Source organism: Pelmatolapia mariae, linkage group LG20, assembly GCF_036321145.2.
Source record: "Pelmatolapia mariae isolate MD_Pm_ZW linkage group LG20, Pm_UMD_F_2, whole genome shotgun sequence".
NCBI lineage: Eukaryota > Metazoa > Chordata > Actinopteri > Cichliformes > Cichlidae > Pelmatolapia > Pelmatolapia mariae.
This window is the reverse complement of record NC_086244.1, coordinates 11417095-11438586: the sequence shown is the minus strand read 5'-3', so window position 1 is coordinate 11438586 and position 21492 is coordinate 11417095. Positions and strand designations below refer to the sequence as shown.

Genomic DNA, 21492 nt, shown 5'->3' with positions numbered 1-21492 from the left:
ATAGTCAGGGGCGGGACCTCTCTGATTGGCCGTGGTCCAGTTGAAAGTGCAGTTGGTAGGGAACTTCCAAAACAGAGCTACCTAGATCACTTAAATTACACAATTGAAAGCATATGTGTATTGTTTGTGTATTTATAAACAAGCACTCATATATATTCAAACAATTAAAAAACAATGTTCATTTACCTGTTACTACCACACACCAAATCCGGTCGTTGGTACTTCCTGGCTTGTGTAGCCACTCGGTAACATAGCTCAACACTGCCCCCTAGCATCCCGGAGCACTTCTGTTGTGTTTTGTACGTGTTTTGGAGTTTGTACGTGCTTTGTCTCTAGGAGCCACCATAAATATACTTTTATTTATTCACTCCACATAAAATGCAATAAATAAATCATATAATACAAAAACCAACTATTCACATTTCAACTTTTAACTATTTACATTTTCAGCTTTTTCCCTTTAAACAAATTTAAAGTGAAACAACACAAACACTGCAAACCACAACACAATTAAATATAAATTAAAATATGAAAACAAAAAGAAGATGCACATTCTCTATCATATTGATCTGCATGAATAAACTTTCTGAATCCTTTATGATCCGCAACTGAAAATAGTTGTGGATGATTACTCTACCTTTCTAATGTGACGTTGTTGTCCCTGGCTCTCTCTCTCTCCCTCCCGCTCTGTTCCTGTGCTACTGCCAGTGTAACTACCGCCCCTCCCCCCTCTGCCCAGCGCAAAGCACAAGGCTCGCGTGCGGGGTGAAGCGGAAAAAAAGTGCGAGAGAGAGGGTGAGAGAAAGGAAAAAAAACCAACAACCCACGGCTCCCAATAAGGAGCCGGCTCGCGTCGTTCACGTGAAAGATCCGGCTCTAAGAGCCATTTCGTTCACGACCGACCCATCACCACTAGAAATGTGTTTTGGAGTTTGTACGTGCTTTGTCTCTAGGGGCAACCCTATATATTTATATATAAACATATATAAATAAAACCACTTTTTTAACATTAGTAATTCCTTTTGTGCATAATTTTATATTATTGTTAATAATAAATTAATGAAAGCAACAAAACAACCTGAAGAGCCGGTTCGGAGCCAAAAGAGCCGGATCTCTAAAAAGAGCCGGAAATCCCATCACTAGCAGCAACGAATGAGCTCTGTGACTGGGAGCAGCGCTTTTTATACAGGCTGTATGCTAATGCCACTGCGCAGGCCCTCGGATCTCATTGGTGGAGCCGCACAGTGGACCGGACGTTGTGTTGGAGGGAGTTTGTGAGCTTTGCTGAAACAGGCGCATCTAACAAAGACAGTGGACTGTGTGTTTGTGTCCTCGTGTGCTGAGACAGTCATTTGTTCTAAATGAGCAGTAAATGTATTTCCAACTAAGCAAATGGCTTTGGCTCAGATTAAAGTTTCATAACTGCATAGTTTTAGTGAAGTTTAATGTCTCACTAGAGCACACATTAGACTGAACCATTCACTTTTTTATTATCTGGTGTTCATATATTTTTTAACGGTTGATTTTGAATTTAAACTAACCTTAATAATCTTCAAAAGGAGGGAAAGAAGGTGCACTTCTACCGGGAGGATCAGTGTCTGAAGCAGCATGTTGTTCGTGTTCGATCATTTTCTGTGGGAGAACACAGACATGACCCTTGAATTTGATTGGTCGATGACCGTTAGACTAGTTGATGCTGGCAATACTTTCACAAGAACGAAACAGTTATGGTGTGACAACACATTCATTTAGTAGCCAAGTGTGTGTAAGTGTTACCGAAATGGTTTATGTATGAAAAGATTCATATTTGCTTCCAGCAGTTTAAATATGTTTTCCTTGTAATTTGATGTGGTTCATATTCTGATGCAGGGCTGGACTGGTGATCAGGCATACCGGGCATTTGCCTGGTGGGCCGCTCGTGATTCTTTGTTTTTATGGGCCGATGATGTTTTTGTCCCAGTCCAGCCCTGCCGGCTCCTCATTGTCAGGTTGTTCAGTCACCTGCTGTGGTAACTAAGCCTTATCTGTGCTCCACTCTTGCTTCAGGTTAAATCATGTAATCAGCTCTGTTTCCTTGGGTTCAGGTCCTGGTGCCGTCATGTTCTGGATTCACTTGCTGTTCCCCGTTAAAGAAATCACGCCTAATGCCAAACCTGACATTCGTGAGTACTACCAGAACCTTTTTCTTCCTCATACTCTCATGGTCTCTGGATTCTCCCATTTAATTCAACATACGCTCTGCAGTTGTTACTTCGCTCACCGTCGTGTAATCATCACATCAAGAGTTTGGATTTCTTGGATGACCCCTTTCCTGTCATGGTCTCTGTGTCTCGGCCTAGTTTCCAGGCCACATGTTGTTTTGAGTTATTCTCTCTCTGACCTCTCTGTCTCTCACTCGTCTGCCTGGGCAGAGCTCAGCTGGGCTCCCACCCTTGGCCCACGCGCCCGCTGTCAATCTGCCTGATTACCTTGACTCCTGGGCTGCTATTTAAGCTGAGGGCTCAGAAGGCGTCTTGGCTGGATCATTGAGTCATACTTGTCAGTACAGCTCTGATAATCTGTTTCTTGCGTCATTTCTCAGTTTGTTTTAACCACGTTTCTGCTGTGCATAAACTCCTGGACCTGTCCTTTTTCCTTGATCTGTTTCTCTGGCAGCATGGCGTGGAGTGGAGTGGGTGAGAGTGCTGAAGACCAATGAGAGAGGAGCGAACGAGCGGAGCATGTTTGTACTCTCTTCCCTTTTTACCCTGCACCACTGAAAATCCCTGTTCACTGTGTATAATTTCACATGGTGTGTTTGTAAATTCACTTGTTACTGTAATTCTAGTTGATCTGGTCTGCACCTGAGTCGGTCTCTGCCTGCGGGACATTTCCCAGGACTCCTGATATGTGCTCTTATCATTTATTCCTGATGCTCAAATACCATCCTGGACTCAACATATGTGGCTGTGTCTCTGTCTTTGCTATAGATATATGTTAATGTGCAAAATAAGGTTAAAAAAATGAAGAAATAAATGCCCTCTGTTACATTTCATAGAAACCTTCATTGTGGAATGATTAAAAGCATAAGAAAAAAAATAACAATGTTAAAATAAAAAAAAAATATGAACACAATGAGAGTTAAAAGAGGTTTTGATTCAAGAATAAGAATAGAAAAATGAACACATGGTTCCCTGCTGAACACGAGTACTTCACTTCAGAGATTTCAGCCGACGCTGGTGTGACAGCGAGGGGAGTCATGTGACTACATCGTAATCTGTCCTGTGGGCCATTTAAAAGCAGTTTTGCTGGCTAACCACTGCCGTCAAAGCAAAAAACCAAAAGAAACATTGCACCTTCATTCTTGTTTCCTTACGTCCTTCTAACCTTTTCACCGTATTTTCTTCGCATCTTTATAACAAGAGTGTAAAGTTAATAGCAGTAAATGTCAAGGCTTTCTGATTCTCAGCGAGATAGAGCAAGTTAGAGGAGCAGAGAGGAATGTGTTAAATGAGGGTTAACTAGCAGACTGATCCCAGAACAGCCGCATGTACAAATCAAGTTCTCTCCTTAGTTTGTCTTCATCCTCCTGGTCCTCCTCATCTCCTTGTAACTTCCTTTGGATGAAAAAGCAAAAGGGGCCTGAATCTACTCCTGCAGGAACAATCGGTCATTGTTTTGTTTTTTTAAACTGCTGAGATATGAAGCGATCCTCGCTTGTTTGTCTCTAGTCTCTGCAGTTTTATGTTAACACAAATGCATGAGTATTTTACTGACTCACTAACTGACACTGGCACTATCGGGGTTTAGAGGCGGCGTATGTACACAGATTGAGGAGAATCTAAGTATGACGTGGACGACAGAGGAAATCGGGCGCGGCCCTCCTGTCAAAGTTCATTCCCACTTTGAGTTTTTGTTTCAGAGACGGTTCAGCCTGATGCAAATCTCACTGCGAGAAGAAAAATACCCTATAAACCTATTAGCAGCTATAGTTTAGGTAGCAGCGCATAAACTAACACGTCACTTGGAGACATCTGTAGATTTTTCCTTCATGGTTTCAAATGTAAGCTGGCTGATTTGGTTCATTTTTGTTTTTTGTTTGAAACTGAGCAAACCTGGTCTTCTCCTGAGGACTGCTGCAGGTATCATGCAAGCATGTTAATTTAATAAAAAACCAACAACAAAAAAACCCAAAATAGAATAAAACTCATTTCAGGAGGCAAATAACACTGAGAGACATTTTTTTGTACAGATGTTTGGCAAACGGAAAGTTTCTAAAGAGTCGTGCACACACGAGTAGACTACTACAACATGCTACTTAGTTAGGGGAGTTTGGGAATGACAACGAAGCGGAACAAAATTAGACCCAAACATTGTCATTGAAACGAAAACACAAAAAGCTGAGGGGAGGGAATAGAGAGGAGGAAAGCTAAGTTGGCAGCGGGGTTGCTGGAGGGAAGCGGGGAGGCAAAAGTTCAGTGGAACGTCAACGTTTGAGTCGCATGAAAAGAGACTTAAGCCACAATACAAGAATCACAATGATTAATAAGTTTTAACACTTGGTATTTTCGGTATTTTCAAAGGCTTTTCAGAAAGGATGGAAGCGGTGGTTTTCCCGCGTACCGCTCCGGCCGCTCAGTTCTTCGTCAGGCCGCTGCGCCGCCTCGCCAGCTTAGATCTGCGGGGAGAGTTTTACGTTGTGAGGAGAAGGGAATGTTTTTGAAGGGCGCAGAAGCTGTACGTTTGACTGTGGTGTGAGAGGAGCGTGTGTGTGTGTGTGTGTGTGTGTGTACCTTATCGTTCCTGCTAGCAGAGGATTAAAAGCGTACATGTTTTGTGCACACTGCAAATGTGTTGGGTGTCTGAAAAGAAAACATCACATTATATTCATGTTCATTCAAATGATAAATCCCAGTCCATTTGCCATTTCATCAATCAATGTGTCCAAAACTGGCCACCAAAACAATTTGAATGAATTCTCATTAAAGACAAGCGTGTTACATCCAGCCTCAAACTGTACCTTAAGCATGGCCTGCTGGTCTTCGCTGTATTCCACCTGTGCTGTGGAGAGGTTGAGGACGCCTCGCTCCACGGGGGTCGCTGTTGTAGATGAAGACGTAGGGCCGGCGAACAACCACAAAATGCTTCACCCATGAGTTAGAGCGAGGCTCCGTGAAGCTTAGAAAACCCTTCTTGGACACAACAGATCTGAAAAGAAGAGATTTGATTCATTTATGTATTTTTTAAGAGAGCGCTTGTTTTTCTGAGGATGAAGCAGAGTTGGTTTGTTTCCAGCTGAAATCATCCAGGTTCAGGAATTTGAATCGATCCACATCATTTCTGCTTGAACTCGAGAACATGAGTATCGACTGTCTGTGAGACACATGTCATAGTGACAGTATTTGGGTTAATATGGCATTACTCACCCTGGTCGCATTTCTTCAATATCAGGCACCAAGTTGAGGAACTTGTTCTTTGCAGCCCGCGCAAGGTAGGAGGTCTCCAGAGTGGGAACCATCGGGAAGTTTTCATAGTCTGAGCAGGATGGACTGGAGGCACGTGAGCTGTTCTCAGGGGTCCTTTAACACAAATCGCACCAAGTTAGAATCAAATAGATAACCTGTCAATAACCGTTTGCAGATCGAAGTCAATGTTCCTAAAAATATGTTTACTTCTGGTCCACGGAGCCACAGTCTGACAGAGAGGGGCAGGTAGAGGAAGGGGTGAGGGTGGCACTGCTGAAGCTCGTCACGGATGGATCACGTCCGATCGGTGAGATGTCAGAAAGCTGAAGTGAAACAACAGCAGGATGAGGTAGACGTTAATATATCAACTCCCTGATGTGACGCAGAAAGGCTATTGTTTTTATTTCTTTGTATTATGTCTCACCTTGCAGTCACTGATGCTGTTCACCAGCTGGTTGTATTCACTATTGAAAGTGTGTGTCAGAAGGTGCAGGCACTACAACACAACAGGAACAAGACCCATCAGCTCCCAGCAGAGAAGGAAGAAGGCAGCAACAAGAACGCCCACTAAGCCGATGTTTTTCTCACCTTGGTGGCCAGCTCCTTCTCACGATCCACCAGCTCTCGATGTTGATGGAATCGTAGCCGCTGCCTTCGCTCGGTGTGATGGCGCTTTCAAAGGTGGTGCTGGAGATCTGCGAGGAGATGGAGGTGGAGGTGGACAGAGTGCCGGAGCTCATGCTGGGAGACAGAGACTCGCTCAGGGACTTGGTGGTGGGAGCTGTTCCCACAGGAGCCGCCTCTCCCAGCTTCTCTCTCAGCGCCAGAAGGTGACGGGTCTTTTCCACCTGGACGAAAGATGGGGGCGAATGTGAGGTGGGGAGAAGAGGGGAGGGTTAGTCATGTAAAGTCTGTACTCTAAGAGAAAACCTTTTAGCACTTTGGTCTTTGAGTTGAAAAGTCATTTTTCCCTCTACGATATTAAACAGAGATTTATTTCTTTATAAATCTTTTAAGGCCCCACCTCCTGCAGCTGCTCCATCTTCTCTAGCTCCCACTGGAGCTCTAGGATGAGGCTATCTCCTCTGGGCCTCCAGCCGGCCAGGCTCTCCTCTCCAAGCACATAAGCCACTGATGTGTCCAGGACCTTCCTCCTCCTCCTCTGCATCCCTGCTCAGGACATGAGCCCTCATTAGGATGAAGCTCTCTGCAGAATTATCATAAAACAGCTGCTGTTCTTTAAACATGTTTCATGTCCGCTCACCTGGGCTTTGTAATATTTAAAGAAATTAGGTCACTGCTGAACTGTATCTAACCATCATCCTTAACATTACATTAATTATCATTTCATCAAAGTGTTTATTGAAGCTGCTGGCATTATGTTATAAGTTATATTATAGGGGTTATCATAATCAAATATTAACATGTTTATTACAGGTGCAGTTATAACTACTTTAAAATGATTGAGTTAATATATATATATCATAACTCAGAGCCTGAGTATATTGTTACAGTAAAATAGTAGCTGAGCAAAGGCCTGAATGTATTCAGCTTCTTGTGGTATTTGAGTTTGCTTAGTTACAGGTGACGAAAGGATGTCCAGTCCATGGGGACCTCAAAGGCCTGAGATCTTCACCATATTTGGATGGATGGGGAACTTCTGTGTCTGCAGTTATCTCTTAAAATACATGAATGTTCTGTACATGCAAATTATGTGCTTGTAAACGCAAGAAGGGGCGTTACAATACCCTGATGTTATAAAAGCAATCTAGAGTGTATTTTGGGTAGAGATGTACAACTGATGTTTTGCAGTTTGCACCTCTCCACGCTGCGTGCATTCATTAAAATCAATTGTTTGACCGACCTCTTCTGGACCATCATTGTTTTACTCTCGTCCTCAATTTCGAACCCGTAACATTTGGTGCATTGGCCGAGGGTTGAGAGAGGGAGAAAGTTGGAGATTGAGACTGAGAGGGTCCAAGGTGCTCAAACAGGCAGACGCGAGTCAGTGGTCGAAGTGAGTTGACATAAGCCGGCTTATCTAAAGGTAAGGCACTACCTGTTGAATTATTTCCAAACTGTGCCAGATTGACGATTACAAAATTGAAAGTCTACTCACTGAGAATTACTGGTAAAGGTCTGTTTTGATTTTGGTGAAAATCTCATGAGAATGGAAGTTGAAGTAATGAGAATAAGAGAAAATAAGTAAAGAGTAAAGAGAATAAGAGAAAATAAGTAAAGAGTAAAGAGAATAAGTGTATGAGAAAAGTGAATTAAGATAAGTTTAAGGAATTACACTGGTAAGTGAATATAGTAGGACAGGGAATTTGTGAATTTTGTGACATTAATGTCTCCATTGATTATAAAGCCGGGCTTGGACACCGATTTGGTTGGTTTTGTGGTTTTGTGGGGTGTCTTCAAAAGTAATTAAATTTCTGTAGAACGGAACTCTGGGAGTTCTAAGAAGTGCATTGTTCGGAGGTGACGCTCCCAACTTCCTGGGGACGCTCAGGATTTTCCTTTGGAAGGGATAGTCCGATTGGCAATCGTGGACAACTGAGGACGGTCCAAAATAGCCACTGACTGGGTCAGTTTACCGTCCGGGACGGTATTTTGCACTTTTTTGGTCGATAGAAACCGGGTTTCGGGCGTGTAACGTACAATTATAACTTCAGGGAAGTATAGTTGGTTGCCGCTTTTAAATTGTCTTAGATTAATAGTTATCTGACCACGGCCCGGGGCCGAGACTGGTTTTAATTGATTACAAAAAACTCAGGGAGTTTATCGGTTGGACCGTTAAGGTTAAATTTTTCTAAATTCGGTAGGTTGTTCGCTTTCAGGCCTTGTACATATTTGTATATTTTATAAGACGTCTCGGTGTTATAATTTGTTGTTATAATTTCTATGTTTGTATATAGGCTCTGTCTGCCACGGGCACTGCAGCAAGCTGGTTATCTTGAGAGTGTGTGTGTGTCTATGTAAATGAGATGCCTGTGACTTATTTAGAGTGACATTTCCTGTTTACTAATGAGTGGCTAATGACTGACTGCAGAGCCTGGGCTAAGGACGACTTGAATTGGTGTTTTAAGGGAAGAATTGCTTTTATTTCTACTTTGTTGGCACTACGGTTGTTAAATACGATGACTACTTTATGATACATGTAGAATTGGAGTATGGGTTTTGCTTTAACACGTCCTTGAACGACGTAATACTTGTTGAAAGTAATAGGACTTGTGTTTTATTGACTCTTTGTACTGACACCGTGTTTTTTGACTAACATTTTATAACAGTTTGTGTAAATACACATGTTGGATTCAGGGTATTGTGTAGTTGAATATACATGGACAGGAGATGTTTATGACGTAACCTGTCGATGTCAAGCTGTGGTTTCAGATACTTATTACGGGTTTTTAGTAACTTCAGTAATAAGGCGATCAGAAGAAGCATTATTAGATTTTGCATGTAGTAGTATTGTTATATTTCGGGCCCTGGAATTATGCTGTAGGCAGGATAGAAATCTAAATCCCACTGACGCTGATTGAAAACACATAAGTATATGCACTTAGTACACCCACTCAAGAAATGATTGTGTGACTGATGCTGCAAAACTGACCTAAAGAATGGTGATGTGTGTGGATAATGTTAGTTGTCCTGATATGTGAAAGAGCGCTATTAAAATGTGTGTGAGTGAAATGAAGGCATATTGCTTTTAAATAAAGATTTAGTAGAATTACTGATTATTTGTAGACTGTGAAATTAAAAAAAGTCTCTGCAGAAGCTGTAGAAACAGGAAATACTGTGCTGCTGTGTGTGTGAGAGGAAGGTGTGTGAGTGATTGATGATGTGAGGGGAGCACCCAGAGAAATAGAGAGAGCTTAAATTCTAAGAAGATTAAGCGAATGCATGTTTTAAGAAAAGTAATAAAGTAATAAAATTATATTAATTACAGGTTTTAGAAAAGAGACAGACCGAGAGAAATAAATACATGAACTAACAATTACATTAATGAAGTGAAAATGCACGTACACAAACTGTTACATGTGAAATTATTGTTGGAAAGTTTAATACACACAGGAAATAAAGAAAGCAGTTTACACTCCTTTAATTTCCAGAACCAGTGTGTCCCCCAGACCTGATAACACCCTTGCCCAGTTGGCCCCTGTATCAGGCGAGCATGGAAGGCTGGACAGCCCATGACGGGTAAGATCCCACCTCGAAACCCTGGGACGACCTAAGGCAAGGCGCAGTCACGATTGCTTGTACCTAAGTCCCGGAGTGACCTTGGAGTCACTGGAGGAGACGGGACTTCAACGGGTAAAGCCGCTGGGTACAGGCGAAGGGGAAATGCCACTAACAATGACCAGTGATGAGCCAGAGAGAGAAAACACACCCTGTGAAAAGGAGTCTGAAACACTGCAAAAGAAACATTTACGAGATCACAAAGATCACGAATAAACATTTATAAAAATTACACATACTAACAGAAAATGCACTAACCCTACAGAGATAAGCTCATGAAGAGTAATGCATAGATAGTGATTAAAACCTGCCTAAGAACACAAACATATGTAATTAAATGAGCTTGCTAATTTCATGAGTGTTAAACTAGTGTGAATGTTGAAGAAAATAAACTTAAAACACACTTGGATAAAATAGAGTTGTGGAATAACTCAAACGAAGCTGTATGACAAGGGAGTGAGTTATGGAAAAAACAAAAACAAAAGAGAAGTGATTAAAGTAGTTTAAGAAGGGTGACTTAGGAGCGCTGTTGCACTGATTGATAAAAGCAAGTGATTAGTATAGAAAGAAAATGAAAATAATTGAATAATGTGATAAGGTTTAAACATGTATTTATCTTGTGACTGAGTATGAAAATTAGTTGGAGAGCTAATGTGAGTGATGACAGAGGAGCTTGCTGTGTGTGTGTGATTGAGGCCTTCAAGGAGAAGTAGACAGTTCAGAGGTGAAAATTTGATTAAGAGGTATATAAATTAGTGTTGACATATTGTGAGAACGTGCTTATATGTTTGGTTGAATGTGAGTTTGGTAAAGTGCTTAAAGGGGGATATTGTGTACGAAACGGTGTAGTTTTTTACGTTTTGGGTGTGTTCTATGGCTGAAATTTAAGATTGTTGAAGATTTTTGAGGTTGTTGTTTTATTTTTAAAGAGGGAGTTTTAATAAACATGGACATGTTTAAGGGGTTTTGTAACAGTGCACTTATAAAGAAAAAACCTGTCAGGTGATTTTGTTTTGTACTTTGATGAGCTAATACTCAGCTCTCTTTTTTCTCATTTTTGTTCTAAGCAGGCCTGCAAAAGAAAACAATGAATAACGGCGCCGACAATAGTCTCAGGAAAACAAAAAGTAAGGTGACCTTTTCTGAATTACAATGGGTCAGATTGTGGGTCCCTGTCTAAGAGGATTGCAGCGAGCCCATCCAGTCCAAAAGTATAAAGAACTATTTTCCTAGAAACGAGTAAAAAAGAAAATAAATGATTATATAAATACACTGAGTTTGCTGAAAGTGGAAAATCTGATTATTTGTGCGGAAGTCTACCAACACCCGATGTTAATGCGTGTGAGTGAATGTGTGGGAATGTGTGGGTGAATGGACGGACCAGGCAGACCATAGGTTGGACTGACTGGACACTGACAAAAGACTGGACTAAGGTTGGACACATGACTGATAATTGTTATGTTTTAAGTTTTGTTTTATAACACAGGTTGGATCATAAGTGGAGAAAGTGAGTATAAAAGGTGAAGTTCTGGTTAACACACAGGTTTTTGTTTCTAGGACGTTTCAAGGATGCAGGCTGTGGATGGAGCCAAGAAAAGATTTGACATGGTGATTAATTTGATTTCATTCCTTAAACACAGGTTTGAAGGCCCGGAGCATCTATACCTAATATGATATGATTAACTCTTCTTTTAATTCCCTAACCTGAGTGAAGGATTTTGAGTTTGTAACACATGAGATGTGTCACAAAAAGGGGGGTCGTATATATGTGATTAGCTACATGAAATGTGCTCTTTTAGGGTTACTAAGCAAATGTCTACGTGACCTTTACCTAATAACCTTTGTGATGATAAACTTGTTTACCGACTTGCTCTCTTGTAGAACATACAGACTTAGGAAAGGGGAACTTCAGCTCTGAGTTTTGAGAATAACTCTGTTAAGTTGACAGGAAACATGTCGGAATAGCCATATAGGGCAAATGTGTTAGAGCTTGTAATTAAATGTGGGACTTGAAAAGAGGAAGCAAATTTGGTACAGGACGTACTTGAGATGATTAGATGAGAGAAGGAGAAGGTCAGGAATAGTTTAAAGTAAGATTGAGAAATTAAATGGGGTAAAAGGGGGTGTAGCTTCAGGGCAGCTCACAGCCTGGCGTAAACGCACGGTGCTGTCGCACAGTTTAAGTTATTTGGTTGATTTATTTTATGACAAAATAATAAGGAAACATTAAAAATATACAACACGTTGAGGAGATCTCTTTTGTTATATTTTAGTGTTTAACATGGAAGATGCCTCTCTGGAGCTTCTCTCCTGATGCTACTCCACCAAAAGACGCTTATCCATAGAGACTATGTCAGCTCCCAAACAGACAACAACAAACCAAGACTAGCAATAAACAATCTGAATATAAATAATAACAAATAAAGAACAATACAGAATAAAAATTTGAACCGAAGAATAAAATAGTGAAATGTGGATTATTAAATATTAAGTATTTCTCTTCAAAAGTCTCTGTTAGCTGACGCCAAGCGGTCGCAGCAGATGGCTGCCCGTACCTGAGCATGGTTCTGCTGGAGGTTTCTTCCTGTTAAAAGGGAGTTTTTCCTTCACACTGTTCCCAAAGTGCTTGCTCAATAGGGGGTCACAAGATTGTTGGGTTTTTCTCTGTATATATGAAGCACCTTGAGGCAATTTTTGTTGTGATTTGGCACTATATAAATAAATTAAATGGGAATGTATTGAAGTAAACTTAAATGTCATAAACTAGGAATTAGTTCATTTCTCAGGGGAGAAATGAAAAAAAACGGGGACTGGTGTTAGGAATAAAAGCTATATTTTTAATATGAATCTCCTCATTATCTTGTTTTATGTACTTTAATAATGAAGGCTGGCTTGTAGAGCAAGGCCACCTTTTACTCACAAACAAGTGCTCAGCCAGACTGAAAAACAGGAAGTTTTAGTGCACAAGGCATATTAATAAATATAGACACAAAAAGAGGAACTCCCCATATAAACAACATTCAAATGAGTGAAGTATAAAGTACCGAAATAACACTATATAAGTCACAGCTGATGATTCTAATGTTAGAGAGCTCTTGCAACTGGCGTCTGAGCTGTGCAGAGGTCGCTCTTAAGACAGGTACTTATGTAGGTTAGCATAAGGTTGAGTCCAACAGAAGCAAGGCGCCCTAAATGTGCACAGCATGCAGCAGGGGTGGCCAAAATAATATAGGAAACAGCACATGTAGGGAGAGAATACTCACTAAAAGTTCTGACTAACATAGTGTGGTGGCTTATGTGAACTTGCAGGCGTTCACTATGACATCATTAGCACAACAGAGACTGAGTAAAGTTTTAGATGCTCGAAATCTGACACTTACTCATGAAGAAATCAATATGGCAGATTTAATGGGATTAGGAGGACCTAATTATTGTACTAAGAAAGCAGAACTTGAAGGGAAAGTCAGGGAAGATTTGAAAGCAGGACCTGTTGGGATTTGGGATTTAGAGATTTTTATTGCCATTATATAATGTGCCTTATGATGACTGCATTAATAACATGTTGTATAGTATTATTTTAATAGTATTGAATATGTTTGTCATAACAGTGATGTCTCTATTTACAGGTTGAGTTTATTTCATACACAAAGCATAACTGTGCTTCTTTAGAGTTCATGTTCCGTCCAAAAGGGTTTAAGCTTCACTGGTGAGAGTGTCCAGGTGATACATGTTGAGGGAAGATGAGAACATAGCAGGTTAATCGCATGCACGCTTACAAACACACATGATTTAAATATAGGCCAGGCCGAAGGCCTGGACTTTATGTAGCTTTTAAATTTACAGCTCCTAACTTGCAGGAATGGCGTGGACTGTAATGAAGGAATGCAAAACATGATTACAGACACAAACATGACATAGATTTATTTTGTAGGGTAAAGGTGGAACACATGTTGCTTTGTTTCTGCTTAGCAACTGCTGAGGTAAAAGGTGTTAAAGATAAATATGCAATAAGTGAACAGGAAATGTGTGAGGGTGAGCCGGGTGAAACAAAATGTTGTAGAAACTTGTCTAACTAGTATTAACAGTAACTTTTGCATGTTATGTATATGCTTGAAGCAAAAAGAGGCGTAAATGATGATAGAAAATTTTGAAGTGTGTTTTCTAGCGGACATTTAGGCTGACATAGGGATGGTGTATATTTTACTCTGTGTTTAATAAAGCTAAAAGCGTTGCTCACACACATAAAGAGTATTGAGATTAAGTAAAGTTAATATAATGGATAGAGCCCAGAACATGATATTGTCAACCAACTTTGAATAATTAAAGGAACATTAGATGAACAAAGTAGGTTAGTAAGGTGTAGCAGAGAGAGGCTGTTTGTTTTTATCCCTTACAGGAGAAGATTTCCACTAGAGAGGGACCCAGAAAAGGAGCAGAGACCACTTAAGCATCAAGTGTTTTCAAGTGGGAGCTGGTGTTTTATTACTGGACCACCTGGAGGACATGAGGTGGTTGTCTGATTTGCTGAGTCAGAGGACGGCTAGAGAGGGTCAGAGTGGGTCGAGGAGTGACCCAAGGAAATGGTGTGGTGATGTCTCTGGAGAGACATCAAGAGAGGGAATTGTAATATTTAAAGAAATTAGGTCACTGCTGAACTGTATCTAACCATCATCCTTAACATTACATTAATTATCATTTCATCAAAGTGTTTATTGAAGCTGCTGGCATTATGTTATAAGTTATATTATAGGGGTTATCATAATCAAATATTAACATGTTTATTACAGGTGCAGTTATAACTACTTTAAAATGATTGAGTTAATATATATATATCATAACTCAGAGCCTGAGTATATTGTTACAGTAAAATAGTAGCTGAGCAAAGGCCTGAATGTATTCAGCTTCTTGTGGTATTTGAGTTTGCTTAGTTACAGGTGACGAAAGGATGTCCAGTCCATGGGGACCTCAAAGGCCTGAGATCTTCACCATATTTGGATGGATGGGGAACTTCTGTGTCTGCAGTTATCTCTTAAAATACATGAATGTTCTGTACATGCAAATTATGTGCTTGTAAACGCAAGAAGGGGCGTTACAATACCCTGATGTTATAAAAGCAATCTAGAGTGTATTTTGGGTAGAGATGTACAACTGATGTTTTGCAGTTTGCACCTCTCCACGCTGCGTGCATTCATTAAAATCAATTGTTTGACCGACCTCTTCTGGACCATCATTGTTTTACTCTCGTCCTCAATTTCGAACCCGTAACAGCTTCCAGTGTCAGACATCTTACACAAGCTCAGCTCGTAGATCCCAGTCACTCGGTTGCTCTAATGAAGCAGAAGTCATGAACAAGGCAACTCTGTATCAGGGCAGATATCTTTGATTGTGAAACAGAGATGGCCACGGTACAGCAGCCCAGATTTACCAGTCAGGAGTTTTGGAGTATCCAGTCCCAAAGAGGTTCTTGAGAGAAGTGGGTGGAGAAATCTTGGCGTCTCGGGAGTAAAAGACCATGCAGACGTCTTTGGTGATAATGGCAGGCTGAATGCAATGTTCCAGCTGTAGAGAGGAGATAAAGGGTGTGTGTTAGACACGATGACATCAAGAGACTTAAAAACGTACAAACAGGTACAACACGGCGGAGCAGCGGCTGACCTCCAGATACGCAGATAAGGTCATGTAGATCTTCTCTCCATAGGGAGTGATGCGGCTGAGCAGGAGGGAGTTGTGCAGGGAGCTGTCCCACACTGCCTCAAAGTCCTGAAGAAGACAGAAAGAGGAAAAGTTAGCTTGGCAGCATCATTTTTTATGAAGTCCTACTTGGTGCTAACATTACAGGGTCTCTGTTTACAGCAGTGTGTCATGTTGTTAAAAAAAGAGAGTGACGTGAGCACAGTTCTGACATATCAGGAAGTGAACACAGTGACTAAAGCGGTGTTCACATTCATCCTTTAATCATGACAAAACATGAGGAATCGCACTGAGGTGAGACCTTGACAACAGATAAATCAGCAGCCACAGAGTGTCAGCCGACACCAATCGGGACAATGATAAGAAAGAAATTCATTTACAGACACGTGAAAAAGCAGTTTTATGGATCTAGATTATTATAACACATAATTATTTATTTAAAACAACCCAAAATGCACAAATGACTATAACCAAGTACATCCTGTGATTCAGCAGCTGATAGAACCAACTTTAACAGCAAAAACTTGAGGTAATCCTTTTTTATTAGTGTTTCACAGCAGTGTGGACGTTCAATCATGTTGAAGTTTCAACTTTGAGCCACTGCAGCACCACTCTGTTGTTGCTTTGCTGCTGCGCTCTGGAGTCACTGACCCAACGATGATCTCATTTGACTCTAGAATACTTCATGGCTCACTCAGTGACCTGCACACTTTGCAGGTTCTTTGGCAGCAAAAAAAGCCCAAATAATCATCACCCGTGCAAAACTGTTGGTATGAGGTGTTTGCTTTTCACCAATGTTAAAGCTGTGCATTAGGGCTTAGGTTTTCAACTGTGCAAACCTAACCCTTGCTGCCATGTTGTATTTAGAGGGAAAATGGTTTCTCCTGGAAGCCTTTCCAAACAGGCCATATTTGTTGAGTCTTTTTCTAATTGCACTGTCATGAACTCCAACATTTAGCATGCTAACTGTGGCCTGTAGAGCCTCAGATGTCTGGGGTGAATTTTCTGGGACGTCCACTCCTGGTAAGATTGGAAACAGTCTTAGATTTTTTTTAAAAAATGCGAATAATCTTTCTTGCTGTAAAATGATCGACTTCAAAACCTTCCCACATTCATGGGTATCAACAACTGCTTCTCTCCTCCTCAGTATGTTACCACTTACCTGAATACGCCACACCAGCAAACTGACAGTAGTGGTTACACTTACTGATGATCTAGTGCATTTGATTAGCACTTGGCTAATACTGACCCTCTTAACTAATTATGGAAATAGTCTTGGATGTACTTAGTTTTCTAAACATCTGAATTTCGGCTCAGTGTTTGTTAAATAAATAATGACATGGCATAATGTGTTCTGTGTTGTTCATCTGAGGTTGCATTTACCTCATATTGAGACCTAATAAGGACCTGATTTGTTTGTTTTTTTAATGACATCCTGATACATAAAACCTGAGAGTTCACATAACTGCATATGCTCAGAATATACAGCACACATGGATACAAATGACTGCCTTGCAGCAGCAATCTTAAGACCATCACTATGAGCTCTATACAAGGTTACACTGTTCCTGTTATTAACAGCAGGGGGCACTATCAGCCACAGATGGGGGCCAGATATTCTCTGCTGGTGCCTCATTGGCACTGAGTTAAGACTCTATAGTGAGAAACAGCTGAGGGTGAAAACACTGATCTGGAAACATCTGAGTGTTACAGAGGATATACATAGCACTGTGGTTCAGTGTCACAATCACAAACAAATACAGAAAAGTACTAAAAAGGGTGTTGCCTCCAAAGATTGCCTTTACTGGTTTGGAGCTTAGGAGGCGTAATAACGACAGGCATGAATGAAGACAGATCTTATGCAACACACAAGCACACACAAACTGGAGAGCTTATTTCTATGAGCCTATGGGACTAATGAGAAGCATAAAGGTCTTTCAGTGAAGGAGCTTTATGTTCTCTGGTACCTATCAATATCCTTATCAATAGAAAACCTGAGGAAGAAAGAGAGCGCACAGAAAAAAAAAAAAGAAGCACAAAGAGTCAGGCAACAGAGACAATGAAGCAAAGTAACAGACAGCGAAAATGGAAAAGGTCGTGCAACTGTAACACGCAGACATTAAAGCGGTCGCGTCAGAATGTCGTGCTAAAAAGAAAGATTCTTTAAAATACAAGGGGGAGCAAGCGAGTCAGATACCAAGGGCACAGAGATGAAGCAGGTCTGATCGGAAACTGTTTTTTTCTAGGCCAGGGAGCACAAATAAAAACACCCTTAAAATGTACATAATAAAATGTTGTCAATCTACTAAAACTAAATAAAATAATTCTAAAACCAGTAAAACTACCATTTTCTACACTCCCTAAAACCCCCTGATATAATTATGCCACATGTTCATCATGGGTCCACCAGCAGGCCAGGAATTCCTTCTTTAGAGCGGAGTCCACGCCAGCCTCGTCTTCGGCAGACGAGGAAGAGCCTCCCATCCTCTTGTCCTTCCACTGGGCCCATCACATCCCAGCCCAGCTTGCATTCTGCACCCGTCATGCAATGCCACCACAGCTCCCCTTGCGTTGGTGCCCTGTAAAATAACAAATAAGGTAAACCTCTGCCCTGCTGCCAATCACACGCATTGTCTCCTACTGTCGCCGTGTCACATTGGCCATCTAGCATTAATCTTCCAGTGTGGGGCCTCCCTCCTCCAGTGCTCAGCTAGCCTGCTTTTAAAAGGTCTTTACACAGCTGATAGGCCACCTCTGCACACACCCATGCCTCAGCAGGTGATCCCTATCAGCTAATTTGTCCCATGTGCAGCCAGTCCACAGTGGATAAAAATCATGTCACATAAAACACTAAAAACCATGCAACAGAAACAGAATAAAACCATGCAAATAAAACGACACTCATAAATAAACACTAAAAATCAGAATAGAACCAATATACAAGATAAATACAAATTTCCACTGTGTGACGCAATGACTCCAATGTGGCTTCAGAGAATATACAGACAATGATACATACATAGATTTGAACTGATAATATTACTACAAAGCATCAAAATGGCAAAATGGCAGGAACTCAATCATGACAAAGTGTAACAATGTAACACATTGGCTGTTTTAAAAGAAAATGTGTTTCATGATAATAACTGAAGAGAATACAAGCAAGAAGGCAACAAGAAACCTTCAAAATCTGTGAATGGAAACATTTTACACCTTCAAATGTTGTGACTAGTGTGTTCTCACTCAAACTGACTCAGTGTGGGAGTTTCAGCTACCTGTTGTTGGCAGAAATGATGTTAAGGGACAGGACGGCACTCCAGCCTTGTTCCTGATACGACCTGGACAGGCAGATCCACACAACAGTTATAAGATCTTCTTGTGTTGGAATAGTTCTCAATAGAGAAGCTCAGCCAGCAGGCGGTTTGTCCACTAACATCTGTTTATCACAGCATCCAGTACCAACACAATCATCCACACTCAAGAGCCCTGTTGGCTTCAGAGTCAGCAGCTGAATATCTAAAATATGAAATGTAATTTTTGTGTCCATCAGCTACAGCTACAACATGAACTGCTTAAAGTGAGAAGCAGCCTAAAGCCCGACAGATTCATCTTTCCAGACTGAAAATATCTCAGAGTGAACCAAGTGGTGCGTTTTCAGTGTGATCTCACAAAGTCAAATCCCTTTAATGATATTCTGTCCTGTCTTCCTCTGTCAAAAGCACACAAACACTATAAAACATTGTTTCTGTGCTTTGGGTTTTTTGTTTTCTACAATAGGTGTAGTACCACTCCTAACATTTAGGGAGGAATCACGATTTTTTTTTCTTTTTTGGGTGCTGGGGCCCTGTATTTATGAAACTGGGAGTCGTGGTGGGACGTCTCGTTGTCATGGCTACCAAGGACAACGCCAGCGTAGAATGGGGGGGTCGGGGGGGAGCTGATAAGCACACACTCATTCATGAATCATCACATTGCCATTAGAAGTCCACACAACAGTGAAGATGAAGAAGACAACACTACTTAGCTGTCTTTTGATTTCATTATTCACTCTGAAAACTACACTGTTACTCTAGAATTGCACAAAACTGTTTGATGCACCAAGACAAAGTTTTCAGCCACAGCTTATGATCCAACATCTGTGTTCTCAAATATGTTCCCTACCTCCATGTTCTTTCCTTTTGTTTTTATAATAATCCCCACACTATCGCTCGCTCGCTCATTTTCTTCTGCTTAACCAAAGCAAGTGGGAGCAAGCTAAGCAGGGTATTCCAGTCAACTTCCCCCCTTACTTTACGTAATCTTTAGCTGATACAGGAAATACAAAGCAGTTGAGTCAACTGGCATTTCCAAAAGTACACATGCCCACTTCAAAGCTATAATTTTCGGCATTGCTGCATAATCTGTCCATTATACTAGTTCTGCTATTGCTAATATTTTATTTCATGACCGTAGATGTTATGAGTCAAGATGTGTGTGTGTGAATGGATGAATGACTGAATGTAGTATAAAGCGCTTTGGTTTCCATATGGAATAAGTAAAGCGCTATATAAATACAGGCCAGTTACCATTTACCATTATAAGTATTGTAACCAAGTCCATAATGTACAGGGTGGGCCATTTATATGGATACACCATAATAACATGGGAATGGTTGGTGATATTAAAGTCCTGTTTGTGGCACATTAGTATATGTGAGGGGGCAAACTCCTCAAGATGGGTGGTAACCATGGTGGCCATTTAAAAGTCGGCCATCTTGGATACAACTTTTGTTTTTTCAATAGGACGAGGGCCATGTGACACATCAAACTTATTGGTAATGTCACAAGAAAAACAATGGTGTGCTTGGTTTCAACGTAACTTTATTCTTTCATGAGTTATTTACAAGTTTCTCTTTGTTCACAGCCATTGACATGTCGAAGAGGTTAACACGTGAGGAGCGGATCGAAATTGTGTTGATATCTGGTGAACGCAGTAACCGGGTCATTGCAGCAGATTTCAATGCAAGACACCCTACGAGACCACCCATCTCCCAGGCTACAGTTAGCAAACTGCTTGGTAAGTTTTGTGAAACTGCTGTTTGTTTGATGTACTAGAGAAATGAAAGACAGTAAATGAATATTATTACAATTTTTTTTTCCAAGGCTACGTCATCGATTTGGGGTAATATATATTTTATTATTTTAAGATTACCCTCATCTAGGTCACGCTGCTTATAGGCATTTTAATAACCATAACAAGATAGAGCTGGAGTCATTTAAGCTCTATAGACCCATGCTGTTGTTCAGGAAGCATGTTTAATTTCACCTATGTTGTTGGGAATAGAATAGAATAGAATAGAATAGAATAGAATAGCTCTTTATTGTCACTATTACAAGAACAGTGAAACAATTTGGCATCTCTCCGCTGAGTGTAAAACACAAAGACGTAAGTATCTACACAATAACACAGGCGTTTACATTTACACAAGAAAGATATGTACAAGTTATAGATACACATGTGTGCATACGGATACACCCATACATACATACATACACATATATCCACATACACACACATGGCATCTGAGGAGCAGGTGAAATGTAAGGAGCAGTGAATGATCAGTGCATTGTGAGGTACAGTGGGGGGTAGGAATGCTGCTTCTACTATAATAAATACAGTTTATAGAGGCAGGAATGTTGGCTGCATTATAGTATAAAAAATGGTTTATAGATAAAGTGTCATGTCCATGAGTGTTGGCAGTGCAGCTAACCTTCAGTCAGGGTGGAGGTAGGGCATGTTTGACAGCCTGTGGGTAGAAGCTTCTATTGAGTCTGTTTGTCTTTGACCTGATGGACCTGCAGCGTTTATCAGAGGGAAGGGGGGAAAGTGAGTGTCCAGGGTGTGAGGGGTCCTTGATGATGATGCTGGCTTTCTGCTGAAGTCTGCCAGTATAAATGTCTCTGAGGGGAATTAGTGAAGTGCCAATTGCCCGCTCTGCTTTCCTCACCACCCACTGCAGTTTCCTCTTGTCCTCTGCAGTGCAGCAGTTTAACCAGAGTGTGAAGCAGTAAGTCAGGCTGTCGATGGTGGAGCGGTAGAAGTTTACTAGCAGTCTCTGGGGTAATTGTGCCTGACGCAG

General features: G+C 40.9%; 2 pseudogenes; one reads left to right on the top strand and one right to left on the bottom strand.

Moving 5' to 3' along the window:
- LOC134619409 (uncharacterized) overlaps positions 1-21492 on the top strand; it is a 111034-nt pseudogene that overhangs the window by 51646 nt on the left and 37896 nt on the right.
- Positions 4615-17919, bottom strand: LOC134619177 (kinesin-like protein KIF1B; annotated as a pseudogene).